Source organism: Crocuta crocuta, unplaced genomic scaffold (genome assembly GCF_008692635.1).
Source record: "Crocuta crocuta isolate KB4526 unplaced genomic scaffold, BGI_CrCroc_1.0 scaffold687, whole genome shotgun sequence".
NCBI classification, from domain to species: domain Eukaryota; kingdom Metazoa; phylum Chordata; class Mammalia; order Carnivora; family Hyaenidae; genus Crocuta; species Crocuta crocuta.
In genome coordinates this window covers 1,087,786-1,112,267 of record NW_027530182.1, presented here as the reverse complement: position 1 = coordinate 1,112,267, position 24,482 = coordinate 1,087,786, and the positions used below count along the sequence as shown (strand labels likewise).

At 40.1% G+C, this 24,482-nt stretch overlaps 1 protein-coding gene across 2 annotated transcripts in view; it reads left to right on the top strand.

Annotated features, from left to right (window-relative positions):
• Positions 1–24,482, top strand: part of TTC39B (tetratricopeptide repeat domain 39B) — a 125,204-nt gene that overhangs the window by 40,828 nt on the left and 59,894 nt on the right. Inside the window, exon 1 of one of the 2 annotated variants that reach the window (XM_077765048.1) lies at positions 15,188–15,208. The exons of the other annotated variant lie outside the window; for it this stretch is intronic. The gene's annotated coding sequence lies outside the window, so the exon portion shown is untranslated. Of the gene's footprint in view, positions 1–15,187; positions 15,209–24,482 lie in introns of those variants that run through there. 2 annotated transcript variants of the gene reach the window in all.

Below are 24,482 nucleotides of genomic sequence, written 5' to 3'. Positions count from 1 at the left end.
TCTCTCTCTCTCTCTCTCAATAAATAAACTTACAAAAATTTTTTTGAAATGGTTGCTGGCAATTTTAAGATGCATCCTGGTTTCAATGATATTACTGTGATGAAAATTTATGTGTCAGAGTCAATGAAATACAGTAAGTGGAAATAAAATTCCCCCCAAAAGCCCAGACTAAACAGTATCCCTAGTGTCTTTTCCCTGTGTTGTTACTACTTGAATTGCCCTTCTTTGCTTTTTTTTTTTTTTTTTTTTGGTACTACTAGGTGCTCTTTAATGGCCTGTTATTATATTGGGAATTTCCAAAATGAGTGTATATGTACATTACAAGTTAAGGTATTATATTCTAGAAATGCTCCTTTTTACTGCGAGGAGGACTGACAGGATTTCACAGCTCCTTAGCGTCCCTTTGGTCCAGTGTCTTTGTCTTACCAAGGAGGCCCAGTGGACTGGGAAGACTTGGTGTTGTTGGTGGCAGAATGGATGACTGGTGACCCCTGGGGTTGCCACTGTGGTTGCCCTTTCTGCAGACTCAGGAGCCTCTCTGTCACTCAGCCCCAGCTAGCAATGCCCAGGTTGTATTTGGCCTCCAGAGGCACACTGCTCCCAGGGATGAGTTCCTCACCTTCTCCATCCGTGCCCTTCGCGACACGTCACCTGCTCTGTGCTGCTCTGTCTGGGACTATTTTGACAGTTGTAATTGGAAACAGGTCCAGTCATTGCTTATGTGATCACTTGGATGTTTCACAGACACCTTAGTTTACATGTTGCAGACTGAACTCGTGATATTCACCTGCCTTCTCCATCTGAAGCCTTCTCATCTCCTTGTCTCTGTTTTCTTTCACTTGATCAAGCCGGCTACTTGAGAGACATCTTTGATTGTTCCTCTTTCTGCTAACTTCCATGATACCAACTCTGATGATGTCTACCTCCAGAATTTATTCCCTAGCTGTTGACCTCTTACTCTTTCTCCTTTTTGTTTCACTAGCTCATGGTAGACTCAGGTTTGCCTGAATTACTTTAAGAGCCACCTATTGTGTTTTCTTGCTTCCGTCGTTCTCTCTCCTCCCACCTTCCTGACTCAACTCCACTCATTCTCCATACAGGAGCCAAAGTTATCTGATTTTTAAAAGAAATGAACTTCACATTCATTTCAGACATAAAGTGAAGAGGATAGTAAACTGAACTCATCTGTGCTCCTCACTTACCTTCTACAGTTGTGCACCCAAGGCCAGTTTTAGTTCATCTGTAATTCACCCCTGGGGGTTATTTGGAATCACATTCTAGACATTATGATTTATTTCTACTTTCAAATATCCCACTCTGTACTTCCTAAAAACAAAGATGTTCTCTTACATAATTATTGTTAAGAAATTAAGTCAGGAAATTAACATTGATACAGAACTATAATCTATATACCTTATATGGTATCCTTTAATCTACATTTTAGTACATGAAGATACAAGTTAGGTCTCTTCTTAAAAGCATCATGAGACTGTTGTCACACCTAAAAAAAATTAACAATATTCATCAAAGATACTGTCAGTGTTCAGATTTCCCCAGCAGCATGTTTGTTTGAATTAGGACAGAGTGATTCTTTTAGAAATTAAATTGCATGCTGTTGCTCCCTTGCTAGGCAGCCGTGCATGAGTTTCCATGTCTCTGAGGATGAGGCCCCCAGCTCGTCTCAGTCCACAAGGCTTGACGTGGCCAGACCTTCACACACAGATGGAAACCGAGTCCAGGGCAACCCCTACCTTCATTCGCTGCCCTCCAGCCCCAAGCCCCTTTCCAGGTTTAGACTGAGCAAGCCCTTCGCTGCCCTAGATTTGAGCTGGGGTATCAGACTGGAGTGACTTCCTCCTTTTCCTCCCTGGGCTTCTTCCTGGCCGTCCTCAGTTGTCAGCTTGAGTGTCTTCCTACCTTTCTTAAGGACTCCAACTAAATAGGTTACTCCTCACCCACTTCCCTATCTTGTCATCCTGTTTGTCTCCCTCATTTCATTTGTCATTTAGTAGTTCATTGTTGCTTGCCTTTGACCATCTGTTCCTTTGGACTCTGGGTTCCATGAGGATGGCACTGGTCTGTCCTGCTCATAGTGGTGCGCCCTGTACCCAAGCACCATGCTTGCCATATAGTAAATGCTCAATTTTACTTGTTGAATTAATGTACTAATTGGAAAATGTAGATGAGTATTCAAAGTAGGATGCAAGGATTTTTAGTGCATTAAAAAAACCCAGTCATCATTTATTGAGAACTTAGCAGCTACTGAGCACAATGATAATTGCTGTGATTGTTCAGAGGGAGAGTGAGTTAAGGGAGCTTTTGGAATATGTATATTTCTTTTTTTTTTAAATGATGATTAATTACAGCTGTTTGGTTACTCAACCCCAATACATACATTATTGAGTAATGTCCAATTGTTTGGGTGTAGTAAGCACTATCTATCTGCGGTTGTTGGTGTCTCTTTTGCCATGTCTCAAATAGGGGCTGACTCAGGTTTCATCTGAAGTGTATGTAAATGAACTATCAGAATGCTTGGGGGTATAGTGAGCTGGACTGTTACCTTTCTACCATCTCTTTTATCTGCCTTGTTTTCTGATACCTTCATCCATCCCGATAAAAATACCATTCTAAAAGACTAGTAAAACACTCAGAATGCAGATACTTGAGAACTTTGCCTTTAAATTTTTTTTAACATTTATTTATTTTTACAGAGAGACTAAAACTTGAGCAGGGTTGGGGCAGAAAGAGAGGGAGACACAGAATCTGAAGCAGGTTCCAGGTTCTGAGCTGTCAGCGCTGGAGGTGGGGCTCGAACTCATGGACTGTGTGTCAAACATCTCCACCGCTTATGTGCTGAAAATTAATCATTCTCTCTGGTTTTCCCTCTTTTCCCTTCTTCCACTGTCTTCTTTCTGTGTCATCATGTTTGTAGAGCATCATGGGTAGAACTCCTCCAAGGGAGTGTGATATTTGCATTGGGTACATTTATGTATCCTGTGCAGTTCAGTATCATGTATGATACACATTTAATAAATAGTCCAAAGACTTAGCCAGTAACAAATCTAAAGGTCTCTGAAATGGCTTAAAACTGAAGAGGTGCTGGGGTACCTCGATGGCTCAGTCAGTTGAGTGTCCGACTTGGGCTCGGATCATGATCTCATAGTTTGTGAGTTTGAGCCCAGCATTGGGGTCTGTGCTGACAGCTCAGAGCCTGGAGCTGCTTCTGATTCTGTGTCTCCCTCTGTCGCAGCCCCTCCCCTGCTCATGCTCTGTCTCTCAAAAATAAATAAATGTTAAAAAAAAAAACACAAAAAACTGAAGAGGTGCTGAGGATTTGTGTATGATTTTTATTATCGTGTAAAGTTTGGGGTGCCTAGATGGCTCAGTTGGTCAAGCGTCTGACTTCAGCTCAGGTCATAATCTCACAGTTCATGGGTTCAAGCCCTGCATTGGACTCTGTGTGCTAACAGCTAGCTCAGAGCCTGGAGCCTGTCTTCGGATTCTGTGTCTCCCTCTCTCTCTGACCCTCCCCTGCTCCTGCTGTCTCTCTCTGACTCTCAAAAATAAATTAAAAACATTAAAATTTTTTAAAAAGTAACTTATGTGTTATTTTATTTTTATTGTCCTGAGTGAAAGTATTCAGGTTAGCAAAGAGTATCTTTTTATTACCTGTAAGCAGAATGTTACAGCTGGAACTCAAATGTGTTAAAGCTTCATGTTACTCTGATGAATTAACATTTTTAGAGGTATACGTATAGTTTTGTCTCCCCTGTAGGCAATATAGTTAATGAGCTTTTGGTTTCTATTTTGGCAGTGAGAAAGTTTTCTGTAAGGGTAGGTTAACTTTACCTTTATGCAGTTAAAAAAGCCAAAACTGTGTGTGTGTGTGTGTGTGTGTGTGTGTGTGTGTGTGTGTAAGTTCTTTGTGTCAGATCCTCCATCAATTTAAGAGATTCTTTGTTATTTAAAGTTTGCCTGCAATTTAAAAGAAATTACACCAATAATATATTATTTGCTTTGATTAAAATAATTCTGTGTACTTACTACAAGAAAAATAATTCCATGATCAACTTTAAAGCATGTATATTTTGAAAGAGCATTTTCAATGTCCCAGTGCAGTTTTATTGTTCAGATACATAGATGGATCTTGTACTTTTAGAACTTGGTCACTAATATAGTATAAGGATGCATTTTCAGACAAATCAGTGTAAGTAAAAAAAATATTCTGTAATGTATGTCTTTAACCTATGAAAGCACTTACTCAAATGCATTTTATAAAACAGCAAGGTGTAAAGCAGATGTAACATAACTTACGTAGCAGTTAATTCATGTACAATGTGACATTGGGAGCACAGCTGTTTTTGTAAAAGCAGTTTTCCTCACAATTATAAGAAATTTTGATATAACTATTTTCATGGTGCCTCACAATGGCTATCTCAAGATATAAAACATTTTTCAAGAAGGTAAAAAAGAGAAGAAGACATTTAGTCAACTCACAAATATTTGAGAAATAAGAGCAACAGTTCCCCTTGACTGTTTCCCCATTTTCTTATTTCCAAGCTCTACCTCATCAGACCAGGGATAAGGTGAACATGCCTGGTTCAGATAGTTTGCCAATTGTTCGCCAAGCACATTCTCTAATTAGGCAATTGGTTAGTCTATGGGGACAGACTTGACGTAGGGAACATGGGTATAGGTGGGGGTGTCCAGGAAGTTTCCAGTCTCCCTCCTTCACATCTGTTCTCTGTCCAAGTTTTGTTGTTGATGCTAGTCCAGAGGCTGAAGCATAGAGGGTCATGGTGTGGGGATATATATATATATAACCTTACATGATTCTTAGTAATCAAGAAAAAAGAGGTTTTATTCTTTAAATATTAAAAGCAAGCGAAGGCAATGATTCTGCATTCTCTAGGTTGGAAAGTATGTTTTAAGCCTGACACCGAATAGGAAAAGAGGGATAGGTTTGACCAATATGACAAAGCCCTCATAAACTCAGTTAAAAGAGAATTAACTGGGAAAATATTTTGAGCCTATATGAACGAGGGTTAATCTGAAAAAACAAAACAAGAAAGAGAACACCTGGATGGCAAAAATTGGCAAAGGGATATTATGAAACAGATTACTGGGACAGAAGAAATATAGGTATTCAAGGCTACTGTATTTGTTTTCTGTGGCTACTGTTACACTATAACTACTGTAACCACAAACAATGGTTTAAACAATACATGTTTATTCTCTTAGAGTTCTACAGGTCAGAAGTCTGAAATGCTTTTCACTGAATCAAAACCATGGTGTGGCCATGACTCTGCTCCCTTGAGCGACTCCAGGGGAGAATCCATTTTATCGCCTGTATCCAGCCTCTATGGCTGCATTTCTTGTGTCACTTGGCTCATGGCCCTTTCCTCCAACTTTGAAAGCCAGCAGCATACTATTTTCAAATTGCTCTGCTTCCAACAGTCACAACATATTCTGCCTTCTATGTCAGATATATCTCTGCCTCCCTGTTAGAAAGATATGTGTGATTGCTTTTAGAGCACACTCAGACAATGCGGGATAATCTCCCCATTTCAAGATCCTTAATTTCATTACACCTACACAGTCTCTTTTCTCATTAATATTCACAGGTTCTAGGGATTAGGACCTGGACATCTTTGGGGGCCGTTGTTGAGTTTAACACAGCTAAAAATAGCACATCTGGTAGAACAATACACACACACAATTATTTTGTTTGGGATTGGGTATCTGAACATGGTGGGGTTATAGGGACACCTGGGTGGCTTAGTCAGTTGAGCATCCAAATTTGGCTCAGGTCATGATCTCCTGGTTCGTGGGTTTGAACCCCACATCAGGTTCTCTTCTGTCAGTGCAGAGCGCACTTCAGATCCTCTGTTCCCCTGTCTCTGTCCCTCCCAGCTGTGTGTGCACGTGTGTGCTCTCTCTCTCTCTCAAAAATAAACATTGAAGAAAAGTTTTAGATTGATAGAAAAGTCAAGAGGATAGTACAGAGAATTTCCATATACCTTACCCCAGTTTTCCTCCATTAGTAACATCTTACCTTAGTATCATAACTTATTTTAAGGAGTGAACTACTACATTATCATTAACTAGAGTCCATACTTTATTCAGATTTACCTAGTTTTTACCTAATTGGCTGAGATGATTTGTCAGACTTTTCTTTCCCTTTTGATGTCTTTTGGCAGGCAGTTTTGAGGCATATTTGTAGGATGGCCTGCATTGGAATTGTTTGGTGCTTTTCTTATGGTGAGACTGGGGTTATGGATTTTTGGGAGGAAGACCACAGAGATAAAGTGCTATTTTTATATTATTTCAAGGGTACATGCTATCAACATGATTTATCCCTGTTGATGTTGACCTTGATAACCTAGAGAATGACATAATTTATTTGGATGGGTGGTGTTTTGTTTTTTTCCTTAGAGTGTGTCATTGTGGTCATGTCAGATTCACATCAAATTGAATTTTTTCTCAAAGGAGTCTCTTAGCTTTTATGAGATTTTAAGTATAGCTACATTAATTTTACATTGAGGTTTTTTTTTTTTAAAGTTTATTTAGAGAGAGAGTGCAAGCAGGGAAAGGGTAGAGGTAGAGGGAGAGAATCCCAAGCAGGCCTCACACTTCCAGTGCAGAGCCCCGCACACGACTCAAACCCACAAACCGTGAGATCATGACCTGAGCTAAAACCCAGAGTCGGATGCTCAACCGACTGAGCCACCTAGGTGCCCCTATACTGGAAATTTCTTAGAAACATGTGGTAACTCACAATTTTAGGAATGTCTGAAATTACCTGGGTGGTTTACCTTTTGTAATTTCTCAAAGATAATGTTCAAATGCAAGTTAGATAAATTATTTTCTTAGCTATTGCACATTATTCACAAAAGTATAGCTGGATTTAAATCTTTGATATAGGAAAAAAGAATATTAGGTAAAAAGATATTGTATTCATGTTGACAGAAACATGTAGGCGTGAGATACACTGTACTTACTAATAATTTTGTAAGTTGGGCTTGCCGTTCTTTGACCTCCAGAAGACCAATTCTCTTACATGTTTCTAAGACGTCTTAGAAACACAGTACCTGTCACACATGCTCTCATTTGCTGCATATCTGGCTTCCCTGCTGGACTGAGAGCTCCAAGGAGCAGGGACCATGTGTGTTCTCACTACTGGGTCCCCTGTGCTCAGCACACAGTAGGCACACAGTATATGTTGACTGATTGTCATTGCATATGCTAACTCTTTGAGCACTTTTAGGACTGGGTCACAAGTATGGTTAAGTAATCATAGCATAAAACCATGTGGAAAAGGCAGTGTAAATACACATAAAACAATAGTATTAAAGAAAACTGTATATATATATATATGTATATATCAAAATCAGGTCAAATATTTATCTAATATTAATTTTAAAATGCCATTTAGGGGCACCTGGGTAGCTCAGTCGATTAAGCGTCTGACTTTGGCTCAGCTCATGATCTCACAGTTTGTGGGTTCGAGCCCTGCGTCAGGCAGTGTGCTGACAGCTAGCTCAGAGCCTGGAGACTGTCTTCGGATTCTGTGTCTCCCTCTTCTCTGACCCTCCCCTGCTTGCGCTGTCTCTCTCTGACTCTCAAAAATAAATAAAAAACATAAAAAAAATTTTTTTAAGTGCCTTTTAGAGCTATTGTGGTGTGACTGTTATGTCATACATGTATTTCATTTTGCTAATTTACCTTTTGTGCATTTAACGTGTTAAGATTAAAAACCTCAGAGAATTTGGTTTTCCCTTATTTTAGTGTTTTAAAAGAGTCCATGGCTATAAAAGTTAACTCTAACTTGTCAATATCTATCTGCCTGCTCTTACGTTTTCCTTGAAACGAAAAAGAGAATTCATTTTATTCCTCAAGTAGCCCTGGATGGAGTTGAATCCTTGGATTAGGTGACAAATCATTAAGAGACCCGGGAGAATCGATAAATCCATGCCATTTGTGTTTGTCTAGCGTGTTTCCCTAGGATAATTACACAGGGATGGATCAGAATTAGGTTGCAGCAGGGACTGGGGAAAAAAATCTCCCGGCATTCCTTCCCGCAGAAGCGTCAGCCGTGGCAGTGAGTGTTGCTGCCGCTTTAACTGACATGTCTTAAATTCTGCCCTGGGAAGCTCTGGGATGCTGTCCGCTGCCTCCTCGGCAACTTCCTTTCTTATGACTGTTAATTGAGAGTCTCACTGGAGACCAAGAAATAAAAGAGAAACAGGATTTTTGTTGGCCTTTAAATTGAGGAGTGTCTCTTCTTTTTGTTTGCCTTAAAAAAAAAAAAAAAAAAACCTGGTAGAAGAGGGAAAGGCATCTCCACAGTGGGGCTAGACTCATTCCTCCAAAGTTACAGCTGCTCTAAATCTGTGAGTATGTTGCATTTTTAAAGCTGTTCCCGGGGGTACGATTGCAATGTTCTGTTTCAATCTGTGAGGATTCAATTTAAGGAAAGCCATGAACATTTAAAAAAACTAGTTAAATTTCATTGGAGATCTGCAATTTTGGTTAGTTGACATTGTCTTTATTAAAGCATCGTGTCCAGCCTGCCAGGACTCTCCCCCTACCCTCCTTTTTTTGGGGCTTCCTGAGGGTGAGCGCTGAGATGGGAGGAAGTGGTGAGTCTTGCCGCCGCAGAGGAGGTGGTCTTCCCGGGATGCTGTGGCTGGCTTGCTGCTGCAGCAAGGTGTGCATGGGGCTGCAGAACAATGGAAGGACCATGACGGCTCACTGCGTTTGTCTTACAGCCTTTGCTGGCTTCATGATGGGGTTTTGTTTTGTTAGGGTGATTAAAACCTTAAGGAAAGATTAAATACGCCAGCAGGCTCTCAGGAAAGCGTGGGTTGATAGTCATAGACTTTACCTCTCACTGCGAAGCACTGCGTTGGCTTCTCCCTGTCTCTCTGTAGCAGATTGCAGGGAATGGGAGTTACCAAGAAGTGACCTCTGCGTGACCACCCCTTTTCTAATTGTGCATTTGAATCGGTGCCATTTTTTCCCCGATGACGTAGATTCTTTAGCCTAAACATCTGTCCTTAGTCATTGTGTCCCACTTTCCGAAACCCTTTGGAATTTACTGGAGGCTAGAGCCGTGTCCTTGCAGAATTATTACTGAATCCGTTTTGAACATTTTGTGAAGGTAGAGCTTGAGCTTTGGTTCCCATAAAAACTCCCATATGTTCTTGATTTGTCTTTGTTGAGTGAAAGGTCTTATTATTTCAGGGATTCATATCATTTGGTTACTGAACTCATTCCTTTACCTTAAAATCAGATTAGCCAAAACAATACCTAAAAGTTGATTTCTTCAGAGATCAGTAGTCAAAATACTTTTAAACACCAACTGGTAATAGTGATCTTTGTAGATGTAGAATATATTTGACTTAGGGTGGCATAGTATATGAGCTTTGTGGGTATTGGTATTTTGATTGATTTCCTGCAGTGTAAAATAGATCAAGGATTTTGAAAAAGAAACTCTACCACCCAGAGATCAAACATCTGCTGTTTTTAAACATTTTGTTATACCTAAATATAGCAACTTTGAATTTAATTAGAAAGGGTTCCTAAAAACAGAAAATTCTACCTTATCTAGATTTGTAAAGAACTTACTTGCATGCCTGCATGCATTTGTTCATTCATTCATTCATTCATTCATTCAACAAACACTTAAATTTGTTGCAAAGTTCTTGCCAGGCTCTGGGGATATGATGGTGAACAAGATATTCTATTTGCCCTCATGGAGAACATGCTTTTAGCAGGTGAGGGGAGCATTAAAAAACTACCTTATTATTTCATTACAGCTGTGGTAATATTCACCTTATAGATAGGTTGTGGCCAGACATATATAGGACATGCGAATATTTGCAACTAATTCTGCCCCAATTCTTCTGAAGCCACATATCCTTGGTGGACTTGAGCTGAAAAATAATTTAATTAGCTCAACAGGCATATGCTAGGCACTGTGTAAGTGACAGTTTCAGATCAGTAAATAAGAAAGATCCCTGCTTTGGAGGAGCTCACAGTCAATGTAGTGGGAGGGAAAGGGGAATGGCTTATGTGAGTACACCTTAGTATGTTATTGATTCACTAATTCAATAACTATTTATTGAATGTCTGATGTGATGTTGGGCATTGTCACAGGAACCGCACTGGGCACAGGTATGGAGTGGAGAGTATGGAAGAGAAGCCCTGCTCTCTGGGAACTTTGAAGGGCTGTAGAGGAGAAATGGAAGGCTGCTGTGAGAACACACAGGAGGGGGTGGGGAAGGGCCTCCCTATCCCTCGCTGAGCCTCTGCAGTGGGCCAGCTGCAAGCTGGTACTCCCTGTACATTCCCTTCCATCCTATAAACTACGTAACTATTTCTTCTGTAACAGACATGTGATCCAGAGTTCAGAGAGGTTAAATAATTCACTTGAGGTCACACAGGAAGTAAGTGGAGGAATTAGAACTTGATTTAAAATCTCTCCCCCTTCTAAAGGTCTCCAAACCTGGCTGCTCACCAGTTACCTGAGTTCTAGAGGGAGAAGGATGTTTACTCCAGGTTTCCCTGGTGACTGTGGGCAACTAGGCTTATGAATCATTCTTCTGTTCCTACTTCAATTTACAGATGGGTTGGGAGTGGGAATGAGGTCACATGAGTTAAAAAGGGCCAGTAACCAGATTTCCTAGCTGGCATTTATTTCATTATTGTATTAGAAGATTCTAAGGAACCAAAAGCAGAATTAAAAGCAAAGAACAGACCAAAACAAGTAAAACAATTATTTATTCAAGTAAAACAAACCAGAAATAACAGCAAAAGCTTGAACCTGTAAAGGTGTGTGGCTGGCCTTGGCTTTGAAGAAGAATCCCCAACAGACCTGACCTGCCTTCCCTGACAGTCCTGGTCTCCCTGTGCTGCCTGGTGGCTACTTGTGAGTGAACTAGTTAGGATTTTTTTTTTTAACAGAAAAAATATCATGGCTTATTAATATTCTTCCAGGCACTTAGAGTTTGTTGGGGGATACAGATAAGAAACTGTGTCGTTAGTAAAAGAAAACAAAAAAGATAAAAAAGACGAAACTGTCATTGAGACATAGTAGTGTAAAGAAGGTCATTGGGAGCAAAGATGAGGGGGATCTAACCTAACGTGGGGTGATGGGCAGGGGTGTGGACAGAGGCTGGCCTGGTAGGGCTTTCTGAAAGAGGCCGTGTCTGAACTGAGGCAGATGCTGGTAAATACTGGGTATGATCGACTGGATATAGCAGGAAGGTTTATTAAGTACAAAGGCCCTGAGATTTGAGAGACCATCATAGGAGAGGCAAAACTTTCTCTTAGTTTTATTGCCTGGGCCCTGCATATTAAATGGACAAAAGACAGACTAGGAAGAGAGAAAAAAGTTTAATTGTGTACACATGTGGGAATTAACACACACACACACACACACACACACACACACACACAATGTGCCTTAAGGAGGTGGTTAGGATTTGGGATGTACGTGTATTATCTTAACAAAGGATGATAAAGGGTGGAGAAGAAGCTAGACAAAAGGGGTTTTAGGGTTCAAGAAGAGGCTTAAATTGTAGGGAGGTGACTGGGAAATGTATGGTAAATGAGGATTGTTTAGTGAGGTCTTTTATGCAGATAAGAGTCCTCTCAGGTGGTAAGGTTCATTTCCAAAGTAATTCTCTTCCTGTTAAAAGAGAGGGTAACACCTTTACTAGGAAAATTCTGCCCTGCTTTCAGAACAAAACGGGGAGGGTGAGAGCTAGTTGACTTCAGCTCAAAACAATCTTTATGTCAAAGTGACGTATTTTGGGGTGACATACTCTTATCCCCTTCACGATGATCTCTTTGTGTTTATCAAGAAGCTTGGGAGTCCTGCCTTTCTAGTGAGGATAGGCTGGTCAGAGACAAGACAGATGCCGAAGGTATCTTGCCAAGGACCTGTGACAAGGGCAGTGACAAACCATGAAAGCGTTTTCATCGTAAGGACTGCATGGATTGTGTTTGGATTGGATCACCTGGGCACAGTGTGAGGCTGGGGTGGGAGGGTCAGGAGAGTGTGCCTCAGTCCCATGATATGATACCTTTCTCCTGGTTCCAACATTCTGTCCAAAGTTAATAATTTAGGGCTTAATAGGCTTTTATGGTTTAGGCTGAGAATTTGAAACTCTGTGTGTGTGTGTGTGTGTGTGTGTGTGTGTGTGTGTACATATTCATGCATGCACATATATATACATACACAGATAGATACATATCAATCATTATATAGAAAATATGATTTCCAACCCAGTGACTTATAAGCAAACTTATAGGAAATCCCCACTTAACCCACTTACAACTCGCATAGTGTTTAATTTCCCCCCCACTTTTTATTTTTATTTTTTTTGCATCAGACTTCTTATTTGACTAGCAGAAAGCTTGAGGCCTGTCATGAGGTAGAGCATTTTGAGAACCAACTGGTTTCCTGAACCTTTTTGCTCTGTAATCCATTAAGATATCTTGGTGGAGAAGAGATGAATTAGACTCCTCTAAAAATGTCCTGTTTTCAGGGGCACCTGGGTGGCTCCAATTGGTTAAATGTCCAACTCTTGGTTTTGGCTCAGGTCATAATCTCATGTTGACAAATTGGAGCTCTGCATTGGGTTCTGTCCTGACAGTGCAGAGCATGCTTGGGATGCTCTCTGACCTTTCCTGTCCGTGCTCTCTCTCTCTCTCTTTCTCTCTCTCTCTGTAAATAAACAAATAAACTTTAAAAAAATGTCCTGTTTCAGTCCTAGTATCCATGGCAAGTATGTCTTTGTATATTCAATGAAAACTGTGCTAATTGGTCAGTCTCATTTTATAGAAGAGGAAGATGAGGGTACCCCTGGAACCCTTGTATTGTATCCCTTAGCCACAGGGTTGATTTGGGGGTAGGCAGCCCTCTCCTTGTCGTTTTTTATTTTTTTGTTTCTGTCTTAAAGCCACAGTGCATTATTGGATGCAGGTGTCATGAAAAATCACTGATTGGTTTTTTTGTGTGCCTTATGCCCAGAGGTCTGCCTAACGTTTTACACTTGCTTTCCACTTTTTAACACCACATTTATACTTATGTCTTTGGTTCATCTTGGAAAAGACAGACTGCATATATGGGCAGATTATGTGAACATGAGTTTGATATGGATTTCAGGCACGGTTTACTTTTCTTTTGATATTTCATCAGTCCACAGGTGTGGAAAGTCTTTAGTGACCATTCAAGTAGTATGAACGGATTTCTTTGGTAATCGTTTTGTATTCGTGTTGGGTTATAGAATATCATATTTCAGATCCTTATAGGTGACTGTATTTTAGAAGGCAAAGAAATATGGGAACAAGACTCAAATTTCTCTTGTGCTTTGGGATTATAGTCCTTTTCTTTTTGAGTACTGGGTGGGGCAGAATTTTGAGCTTTTCTGTAATCCAGCAAACCGAGCCTTAAGGTACAGCATTTATGTGCCATCACCCCTCCTTAATATTAAGCTAGATGTTTTTGTTTGTTTGTTTTTTAAAGCAATAGCATCCCTGTACGCCAAAACCTATTTGCGTGCCTGCTTAATATCACAGGTTGGATATATACAGCACACTATGAAAAGAGCCACACATTGAAGACCTAAAGAAAGTTAAACTTTATTTATTTTTTAAATGTTTGTTGATTTATCTTGAGAGAGAGAGAGCATACATGCAAGCAGGGAAGGGGCAAAGAGAGAGGAAGAGAAAGAATCCAAGCAGGTTCTGTGCTCTCAGTAGAAGGCCCGGCGTAGGGCTCCATCTCACAAATCTCATGATCACTACCTGAGCCAAAACCAAGAGTCAGACCCTTAACCACCTGAGCCACCCAGGTGCCCCAGAAAATTAAATTAAAAAAATTTTTTTAATGTTTTATTTATTTCTAGGAGAGAGAGAGAGACAGCATGAGCAGGGGAGGGTCAGAGAGAGAGGGAGTCACAGACTCTGAAACAGCCTCCAGGCTCTGAGCTGGCAGTCAGCACAGAGCCCGATGCGGGGCTCGAACCCACGAACCGCGAGATCATGACCCAAGCGAAACTCGGACGCTTAACCGACTAAGCCACCCAGGCGCCCCTAAATTTTAATTACTTGAATATCTGCATGCTTCCCTTCTTGGTTGGTTGTCTTACCTAATATTTCCTGAAAGCTACGTGTTTGTGAATAAAGGACTCCCGAGATAACATATTCATGAGTATTTTCCATGATCTACATATGTGATGTAAAATATAAGGTATTGAGACTGTAGTCGGTGCAAGGGTGCTAAATACAAATCCATACAATCAAGTACAATCAATACAAATGTCATTTATTCATCAAAAACTCAGTAAATATCTCTTCTCTAAGACACAGAATTTCTGTACTTAAAAAGCCCATCTCTACCTACCACAGCTAACAGTGAAGTAATAATTGTACTATGATGAGGTTTAAATTCTGACCAAGGAACCAAGAGGAGAGAGACACATTATGTAGCCTGAAAAAAAAAAAAAGACTCTTAGGTAACCTTTTTTTCCTCTCTCTCCCTCATGGATTGTGAGGCAAATGAAAGTAAAACTTTTTTTTTTTTTTAGCATTGCCTATTTTAAAAAAAATGTTTACTTATTTATTTTGAGAGAGAGGCGGGGGTGGGGAGGGACAGAAAGAGAGAATCCCAAGCAGACTGCATGCTGTCAGTGCAGAGCCTGATGCATGGCTTGATCCTATGACCTGAGCTGAAATCCAGAGTCAGACGCTCAACCGACTGAACCACCCAGGTGCCCCTTGAGCATTGCTTTTTAAAAATTTCTCTTTTGCTACGTTTTGTTGTAGTTTGCAGCGTTTTAGAAGAATTGATAAACAGCTCTCCCCTGCCCCATGCAATGTCACACTGAAAGTCTGCCTTTACCCTGCATCTTGGAAATACCTGCGTTCCTGCTTTGAGGGAGAAAATGAAACAGGCAGAGTGTGGCTTAAGTAGCCTCCGCCCGCGGCTGCAGGAAACACCCAACTGCTGAATGGCAGGAGCCCAGTGGTCTGTCTGATGGGAAGTTCCTGGCCCCAGTCACTTCACTTGCGTCACTGACCTCTTTAACCAGCATCAGCACCACCTTTATGTGGTTTTTCAGCGTAAAAAGTGATTTTACAAGATGGACTGCATTTCCTCCACGTAAGCTCCGTGCAAGGCAGACAGGGCAGGCAGGTACTGTCATCTCTCCCCTGGCTTTTTGTCTGTGTGAGTGCTTCTTTTTGTTTTGTTTTGTTTCTTGCCCCCAGTTTCTTCTTTACCTAACAGAAACCTTCCCGTCTTAAGCACTTCTCGGTGTGCGGTTCAGCTGCAGTAAGTACTTTCACACCGCCGTGCAACCATCATGGCTGTCCGCCGCCAGAGCTCTTTCGTCCTGTAAAGTGGAAACTCTGTACTTCTTAAACAGGAGCTCCCCGCTGCCCTCCCCAGCCTCTGGCAACCACTTACTGCTTTCTGCAATTGGTATCCTTTCTCCGTTTTTTTTTTTTAATGTTTTATTTATTTCTGAGAGAGAGCATGAGCAGGGGAGGGTCAGAGAGAGAGGAAGATACAGAATCCGAAACAGGCTCCAGGCTCTGAGCTGGCTGTCAGCACAGAGCCCGATGCGGGGATTGAACCCATGGACCGTGAGATCATGACCTGAAGTCAGACGCTTAACCGACTGAGCCACCCAGGTGCCCCTCCTTTCTCTGTTTGTTTTTTTTTCTTTTTGCACAGGAGGCCACTCGCATCCATAGGTGGTGAATGCTCCAGTGTGTCACGGCTTGCAGGTGACAGGCACGTCTGGGGCAGAAACCCAGCGTTCTGCATTGTGTCCCAGCATGCTTCTCCTGAGTCACACGACAGGCAGAGCAGTGAGAAAGGGTGACTAATAGATAAGGTATACACTTTCTGTTAGAAAGAAGAAAACCCTCCAATAAGTTTTTTTTTTTAATTTAAAACTCAGCAAAATGAAAGCATAGCTGTCTAGATCTCTTGCCAATCCAACATTCCATTGTTGTTTGTTTTAAATAATGTGAAGATTTGCTTAAGGAAAGAATCTGAAAAGATACAGGCTCTGGTTTTCGTTTCCAGCTCTGTCCAATTTGCCTTGTCTATGGGCAAGAAAAACAGCATCTGTTGGGAGCAGTTTCTTTTTTTTTCCTGAAAAAACCCTAAGTGCTGCTGTCCACTTTCTTAGTGAGGGTCTGAGGCATGCTTTATATTTTACATGAAAATGAAATTTTGTTCTTTTCAACTGTTCTCATTTTGCTCTGGAACTCACATCCCCAGTGAGGACAAACAAAACAAAACAAAACAGAACAAAACAAAACATTAAGTTGTCAATGAAAGATCACATCATCTGTTCACATTTCAAATAGTCTCTTTTGGAGTGACTCAGATTTGGGGGCGGGGCAGTGGGAGAGGTAAGTGCCCAGTCCAGTAAAAATTTAAACTCTGCATCAGGCCTATATCTTCCTTTTCAAAAATTCCCCCTGCCCCTCCTTCCCAGCAGCACCTGCGTGCAGGAAGATGTTCTGTGGGGATAGAGCCCTACTCTGGCTATTGTCCTTCAGTTAATAGTCTCATCCGCTTGTTTCTGCATTAACCTCTGGCCTTGCTGTCTCTGCCCAAGCACCTGTGATGGCCGGATCTGTCGGTGTGTCCATGACCCTAAGGGCTTGGCATTCCCCACCGGCATTGGCTGCTCCCCGGGTGCCCGAGGTCCATAGACACCCTCCTTTGACCCCTGTCTTTGCCCTTTGCTCCAGAGTCATCTCTGCCATCTTTTAAAAACATTATTTTGCAATAGTCTCAAACTTCTCAAAAGAGTATGAGAATGATACAGAGAACTTTTATATACCCCTACCCTATTTTTAAATTTTGCCACATTTGTTTCATTATTCTTTTCCTGTATACGTTTTTCCTGTATATGTTTCCTGTATATGTTTTTCTGAGTCATTTGGGAGTAGGATGCAGTGGTCTAGAGGAGGTGGTCTAGAAGGGGACCTGGAACCTTCCCCACATGAGCAAAGGAGGGAATGTTTGTTCTTTCCTTTTCTCTGCTTTTCTCCAACTCTGCTTTTTCCTGAGTTAAGCTTCTCTGCTTTCTGAACTGGCTTTGCGTCTTTTCTTTCCTTGGCTGTTGGCTCCTGGTTGCATTTCCAGTCGTTGGTCTTTCCAGAACAGTGTGGTTCTCAGGCTAGGTGTGGTTGTTGGGAGCAGATGGGAGTACTGCTCACCTCCACTCGCTTCTTTGTCTCTTTATTCAGGCAGAGTCTCCACTTGTGTGGCAGGTCGGCCTGGGGGACACTCGGCAGACAGCTTACCGACACAAACACAGCCTTTTAGTTGGACTTTTGATCCAAAGTTAGGCACTCGTAAGCAGGATAAAAACAATGTGACTTAGCAACATGGTAGTAAAAAGCTGTAAGTTATTAAAGTCTATATGTTCAGATATCATCTTTGAGATCATGAACTGTATGACTTTATATATCTCACACCTGGTAGAATGCTTGCAGTGTGGTGCTCCTAGATGTTCATGAGTGAAAATTCAATTTTAGTTTACTGAATGTAACCCTTTCATTTAGTGCATTACTTTTTTATTTGTATTTTTTTTTAACTATTTATTTTGTTGGCAGGGAGGCGGAGAGAGAAAAAGAATGAGAATCTCAAACAGGCTCTGTACTATCAGCGCAGAGTCTGATGCAGGGCTTAAGCCCACAAACCATGAGATCATGACCTGAGCTGAAATCAAGAGTTGGACACTTAACTGCCTGAGTCTCTTCCCCTGGGATTCCCCCAGTGGATTACTATTTTAGATTGTGGTCCATTCCCTGCTACCTTTTCCAGCTTTATTTATTTATTTAGCTTTGCAGAGTTGGTTACCTTTTTTTTAAATCTTAATCCCAGTTTCTGATAAAAATGTAAAATTAGGGTAAAAGGAAATACCTCTCCAGTGAATTTATCTATTTTAATGGAGGACCTTCACTTTCCATCTTGGCTAGGGGGACACTTGGCATATAGCTTGGTGACATGCCCACAGGCCCTGTGGACTGCATTTTTCAGATCCACCAAGATGGAAATGGGGCTGGTATGGAGAACTCCTGATAGTAACTACTGATTTCCATCTGTGAGATCCCATTCTTTTCAATAAAGGAATAAATCCATTTTCAGTAAGTAGGTAGATACATTAAAAATCAGGTTGAAATCATAAATGTATGTATAAAATAATAAGTTTGAAGACAATTCGGGAATATATTATTACAGGTATTTTAAGTTCAAAACTTTAAAATAGCATTGGAGGGTGCTGTCAATGTAAGAAACTGAAAGGTAAAATTAGAAAAACTGCAACGTTTAAGTACTGACTTTTCAAAGTAGTGAAAATTTGGAAGGGTTCTAAGAGATGTAAAATTACATTAGAAACTCATTGGGTAGTGATGTATTCTAAATTTCTTAGTTGGAAAGGGCTAAAAATAATGTATTCTTCTTATATATTTTTCTGGGGAACTATTGTAAACTATGTGTGATATAAGAGGGATGATCAGAGGGTGTTTCCTTCAGTTAATATTTGAATCTCCCGTTCATGAATCTGAACTTAAATTACTCAAAATATATACTTTTTTCCCAATTACTAAGAATAGCTCATGATCATTTTTGAAAATTTGAAAATACTTGGAAAAGCATGAAGAATATAAAAAAATCACCCATGCTCCAGATAATATGGAAGAAAGTGTAAAGTTCTGATTGAGGAAGTCTTTGCACTAAATCTAAGCATTGATTGTTTAGGGACAAAATATTAGTTTATATGCTTATTAATATCTGATTTATTAGAATAATCATATCCTTTGCTGGTGCTTGCCCTTGGCTTTTTGCAGCTTTTTAGATCTTCCCTTTAAAAGAACAGGACTCAAGTGGAGAGAGAATGTTGACATTCCTTTGCCTTGATTCTGTAGCACCAGTGACAGGTCTGGGGTTGAGGTTGACAGTACAGTATATTTGGGGGACCCTTTGATTTCTGGACTGTTCTTTACTACCAGAAGCAGCCCCACCTCCCTTCTTCTTTGATCTCTAGCTATGAGAATGGCTATCTGAAAGGAATCCTCCACTGGGCAGAATTTGGTCTGGTGAGCACTTTTCTTTAGGAAGAAACACAAGCTGATCATAATGTCCAAAATATTAAGCTGTAGATTTCCTGGAAACCTGGTGGTGATGTCTGCTGGAGTTTTGTGTTTACGACTCCAGTGGACACCGTCCAGACTATGGATTATATAAATGGTACCTCCCAGAGAGTAACACTTGGCCTGTTTGCTTTCCTTCCTTTTCTCCCTCAAAGAGAGATTTTAACTTTGAGGAAAAAGCTTAAAGGACACGAAGTGCCTTTTTATTAATTTTTGAAAATTTTATTTCTTTTTTTCCTTCTTCTTAAAATGGGCTATCTTTCTGCTTCAGATTCTGTATCTCCCTCTTTCTCTGACCCTCCCCTGCTCATGCTGTCTCTCTTTCCCTCAGAAATAAATTTAAAAATTTTTTAAAAAAAGAAGAGTCAGAACAGACTCTTGTTTAAAATGGGCTATCTTTTATTTCATTGTTCAGGAACATAGCACATTGTGTTGGATTTACTGGGGGAAATTAAATTTGAATTGATTCTGCAAATTATGATGTGAATGAGAGTAAAAAGTATAAAAAAAATCTGTAAGCATTTCATTTGAAAATAGTTTTACCTAGTGATTAAAAATTAGAGCACTATGAAACTCAATAATAAAAGGACAAATAGCCCCTTTAAAAAATGGCCAAACCTGAATAGACATTTCTCCAAAGAAGATACACAAATGGCCGTTAAGTACCTAAACAGATGCTCAACATCCTTAGTCATTAGGTAAATGCAAGTCAGAACCACAATGAGATAATATCACACCCCCTAAGAGAGACAATAATAAGTGTTGGACAAGGTGTGGAGAAATTGGAATTTCCTCCATTGCTGGTAAGAATGTAAAATCGCATAGTCACTTAGAAAAATGGTCTGACAGCTCTTCAAAATGTCCAACATAAATTTACAATAAGACTCAGCAGCTATCTTCCTAGGTATATACTCAAGAGAAAGGAAATGTATGTCTACATAAGAATTTGGTCATGCATTTTAATAACAGCATTATTCAAAATACCCCCAAAATGAAAATAACACATATATCCATCAACTAATGAAACAGTAAACAAAATGTATTATATCCATACACTGCAATATTATTTGGCAATAAAAAGAAATGACATACTGATAAATCAACATGTATCTTGAAGACTTTATGCCAAGTGGAAAAGGCAGTCTTGAAAGACCACATATTGTATAATTTCATCAATATGAAATGTCCAGACCAGGAAACACCTGTACGTTCTGAAAGCAGACAAGTGATTGCCTAAAACAAAAGGTGGAGGGGGAAATGTGGAGTGACAGCTAATGGATGGACAGAGTTTCTTTTGAGTGACAAAATATAGATTGTGGTGATAGTTGCATACCTCTAAGAACATAATAGAAGCCATTGATTGTATTCGTTAAATGGGAGAATTGTATGATCTGTGAATTTATATCTCAATAAAGCTGTTTAAAAACTTAAAAATGGAGTAATAAAATCAGGGCAAGAGAAGAACGAATGCTCCAACATATTAACCCCTGTGATTGAAACATGATGCGTTGTCTTTCTTAGCCTCTACCAACCCAATCACAGTATTTTTCACTAGCTAAAAATACATTTCTTTAAACTTCTGAACATAGTATCTTGCACAGGAGTAAAAGAGACAAGTCATTCTATTTGGTTAAATTGTTTTTTTAATCTTTCTTATTTTTTTAAGTAATGCAACGTGGGTCTTGAACTCACGACCTTGGTATCAAGAGTTGCATATTCTACTGATTGAGCCAGCCAGGTGCCCCTTGGTGAAATTTTTAATCATTGTGCTTACTTTGGTGGTACAGGTTCTAAAACTGAAGCAATCTAAGGAGCATTTTGCAAGGAGGATATCAGAACCTCAGAGCAGTGTTCCATATGATAGAAACCTTTAGTGAAGGAAATAAGATCAGACCTGAATAAATGTAGGATGGGGAAAATGTAGTATTGTGGAGATAGTGTTAAAAAAAAAACACACAAAATTCAACCCAGTAAATTTGAAGGTCTAATTGGCTTTATCAGAGATTCATGAATTGGACAGCATCCCATCTAGCAAGTAGAGGGGTTGTAAAAAGGTTTTTATAGGAAGAAGGTGGGGCAAGAAAGTTATTAGCAAAGAAAAGGATTGTTGCAGGTGAGGTTTCTTTGCCTTAGGAGGAAGAGCAGCAGGTCTTATCATGCAGATGACCTCATCTTCTTTTGGAGGATGGAGAGTGCCCTTCTGGCCACTCCTTGCAGACTCATCGGCCTCAGATGGGAAAATTCCTGACCGACTGCTTAAGATGACTTCTCTGGGGGAGGCTGAAACTAGAATTGGATTAGTTATTAAACCCCAGTTGGGGATTCAGCCTAAGTGACGCCATTTTGGGCCCATGAGTTTCCTTTTAACAGCATCAAAGATTTATTTATCAATGAGGAAATCAGCACGATGGTAAAACTGGTTCCAGGAGCATTTGGGTAACTGAAGAATGTTGTAATAAGATTTTTTATATGTAAAACTTGTTAATCTCCTGCCACACAGTAAAATTATAACCTTACTGAATAATCACCAGACCAAAAAATCTACAAATTAGCATATTATTTTATATAATATGAACCTTAAATTGGTAGTAAATAACAAATCAAGCAAAGGTATATACACCTTACAGAATGACACACTCCTGGGATGCCTGGGTGGCTCAGTCACGTATGGTTGAGCCTCTGACTCTTGATTTCTGCGTAGGTCATGATCTCATGGTTTGTGAGAATGAGCCCCGCGTAGGGATCTGCGCTGGTAGGGATCTGCGCTGATAGTGCGGAGCCTGCTTGGGATTCTCTCTCCCTCTATCTCTGCCTATCTCCCCCTCAAAATAAATAAACATTTAAAAATAAAAAAAAAGAAATATTCCTTGGTGGGTCTGTTAGTTTTCCAAGATGACACTGAAAGGACATGTGCTCTTCCTTTTGTGTTACTTCCAAGCTCAGGAGTAGCTGAAGGATGTTATTCATTGGTGTGGGGATAATTGCCTATCCATGTGGGAAACTCTCACCGTATGCAAAAGATTCCAGATATATGCTGTTATGCCCAGATCGCGATCTCCCCAAATCCCAAGACCACCAAGGAGTCCAAGTCACGTATGCAAAGGCAAAGGGCTTTATTACAGGCTTAAGCTCAGGCTCCCAGACCTCACCAATGCAATGGATCCATGCTGAGAGCCCCGAACAAGGGCAGAGTAGGGTTTTTATGGGGTTTGAGACGGGGGAGTTACAGAAGTTGTGACATGGGAACAGTGATCCAATCATAGTTATACAACATCATTGACAGCGGGTTTGACCATACACATTGTCTAGAGTATTCGTTACTTTTGGCGGGATCCAATTACAACATTTAGAGTACCTTTAAATTTAACCAATCACAGAGCGAGCCTAGGGTCTTGTTCGGCGACTAACGGGTTAACTTTAACATTAGGTAACAGGGTCCTATCTATAGTTTCTATCTCCAGGCCTCTCCCTTAGTAATGTGGAGGGTGGTCGCTGGCCTTTCCTGATTGGGTGTTGCAAGGGTGGTTTCTCCTGCCTTGGGCAATGTGTCTCTGCCTGATAGTTTCGGGAAAGCTGAAACTTAGGCCTTCTAGTTTAGAGGGGAAACTTAAAGTCTGTCATGGAGTCAGTTTGGTTTAGACGTTTAGACTTGTGGCCTTACAATGCCTGTCATTTTCTCTCTGTATTTGAAACATTTATCATAAAAAAATAAGAAAATAGGTTCTCGATTGAATATGATGTAGTCTGAGTGTTTTAGGTCTACACCAAAATACACCATTGAGTAAAAAAATCAGTTTGTAGCCTGATATACTTACTGAGATATTAATACAAATTTTAAAATACTGTAGAATTTCTGGGACTTCATGGACATGTATACAAAAACGTAAAGGACTAGAAGGATCTAATCTATACTTTTATACCTTTGAAGATGTGAATAAAATCTAACATTATTCATAATTATTAAGTTCTGCTAAATTCAAGTCTATTGTGTCTGGTAAAGACACTGTAATTGTAACTTTGAAACATGAAGCATTTACCTGGCATAGCAGACTTGAATTAGACAACTTAATAACATTTACATATACGGCATGTCAAATCACCATACCATATATGTGAAATGTGGAAAAAGATATAGTCTTTTAAAATTTATCTTGGGAAAAATGCCAAAGATTGAGAAAAAATACACAGCACTCTCTTGTACTCTATAGTCAAATTATAAATAGATTTAAAAATTCAATATTAAAAGGTAATAGCACTGGTAAAATTATGGCATATAATGTTTTTGGAGGGAAGGTTGTTTCTAAATATGGATAGATGACCTTTTGAATACATCTTTTTCCTTTTTGCTGCTAAGCAGGGGTAGCTGTCCCTGCCCTAGAGTCTGGTTTATGTAAGTGCTCAGTGCTTCCTCTATTCTGGTAAAATAGTCTTGTGATGGAAAATACCCTGCCTAAACTACATTTCTTCCTAGGTATGGGGTTTTCGTTTCTCCCACCACCCACACCCAACCACCTTTGTGAGAAAAACCTTGATTTTCCCCTAACCTGATGTATAAAATTTCAGGAACTTGATATATTCAAGACAAGATGAATGTTGAATATAAAATATTACAGGGTATTGGGAAGTCCGAAAGGTGGTTTATAATCAAACTCCACTTAACTGAGGGCATTGCACATCTTAGAATTAAACCAAAAACAAAAAATCTTCCCCAAAAGGAAAGTCAATAACCCTTTTCTCCCTAGGCTTGTGTACAGTTAAGATGAATGGAAGCGGGGGGTTGGTGATTCTATTACAATACTGGGCGGGGCCTATTCTTAAACTGAGAAGAAATTTCCTTTTCTAGCGTGGCCCCGCCTCCACGTGCCTGTGGAGGGAGGCCGGGGTCAGTGAGATGGCCTCCGACCTGCAAACCAGATCAGTCTCCTCCTCCAGTGTGTTAACTGTAGGTGTGTATACTCTGTGGTGTATATATAATGAGGAATGAAGCCGTTTTTAAGAAGAAGGTATCTTTCAAAATACACCCTCTTTAACTCAAGAATTTATCTTAAGAAAACAATCAGGCAAGCGAGTAAAGAGCTCATTACAATATTGTTTGCAATTGTAAAACATCAGGAGCAACTTACATGCCCCCCAAATAAGGGGCAGGTAACAAATTATGTTATAGTAACTCTGAGGAAAGATTCAGGATAAATTTAACATAATGAAGGGAACTAGAATATGTCACCCTAAAATATGCCTCTTTGACTTACAAATCATTTTGAGCTAAAGGCAATCAAGAAGGAGCAAAC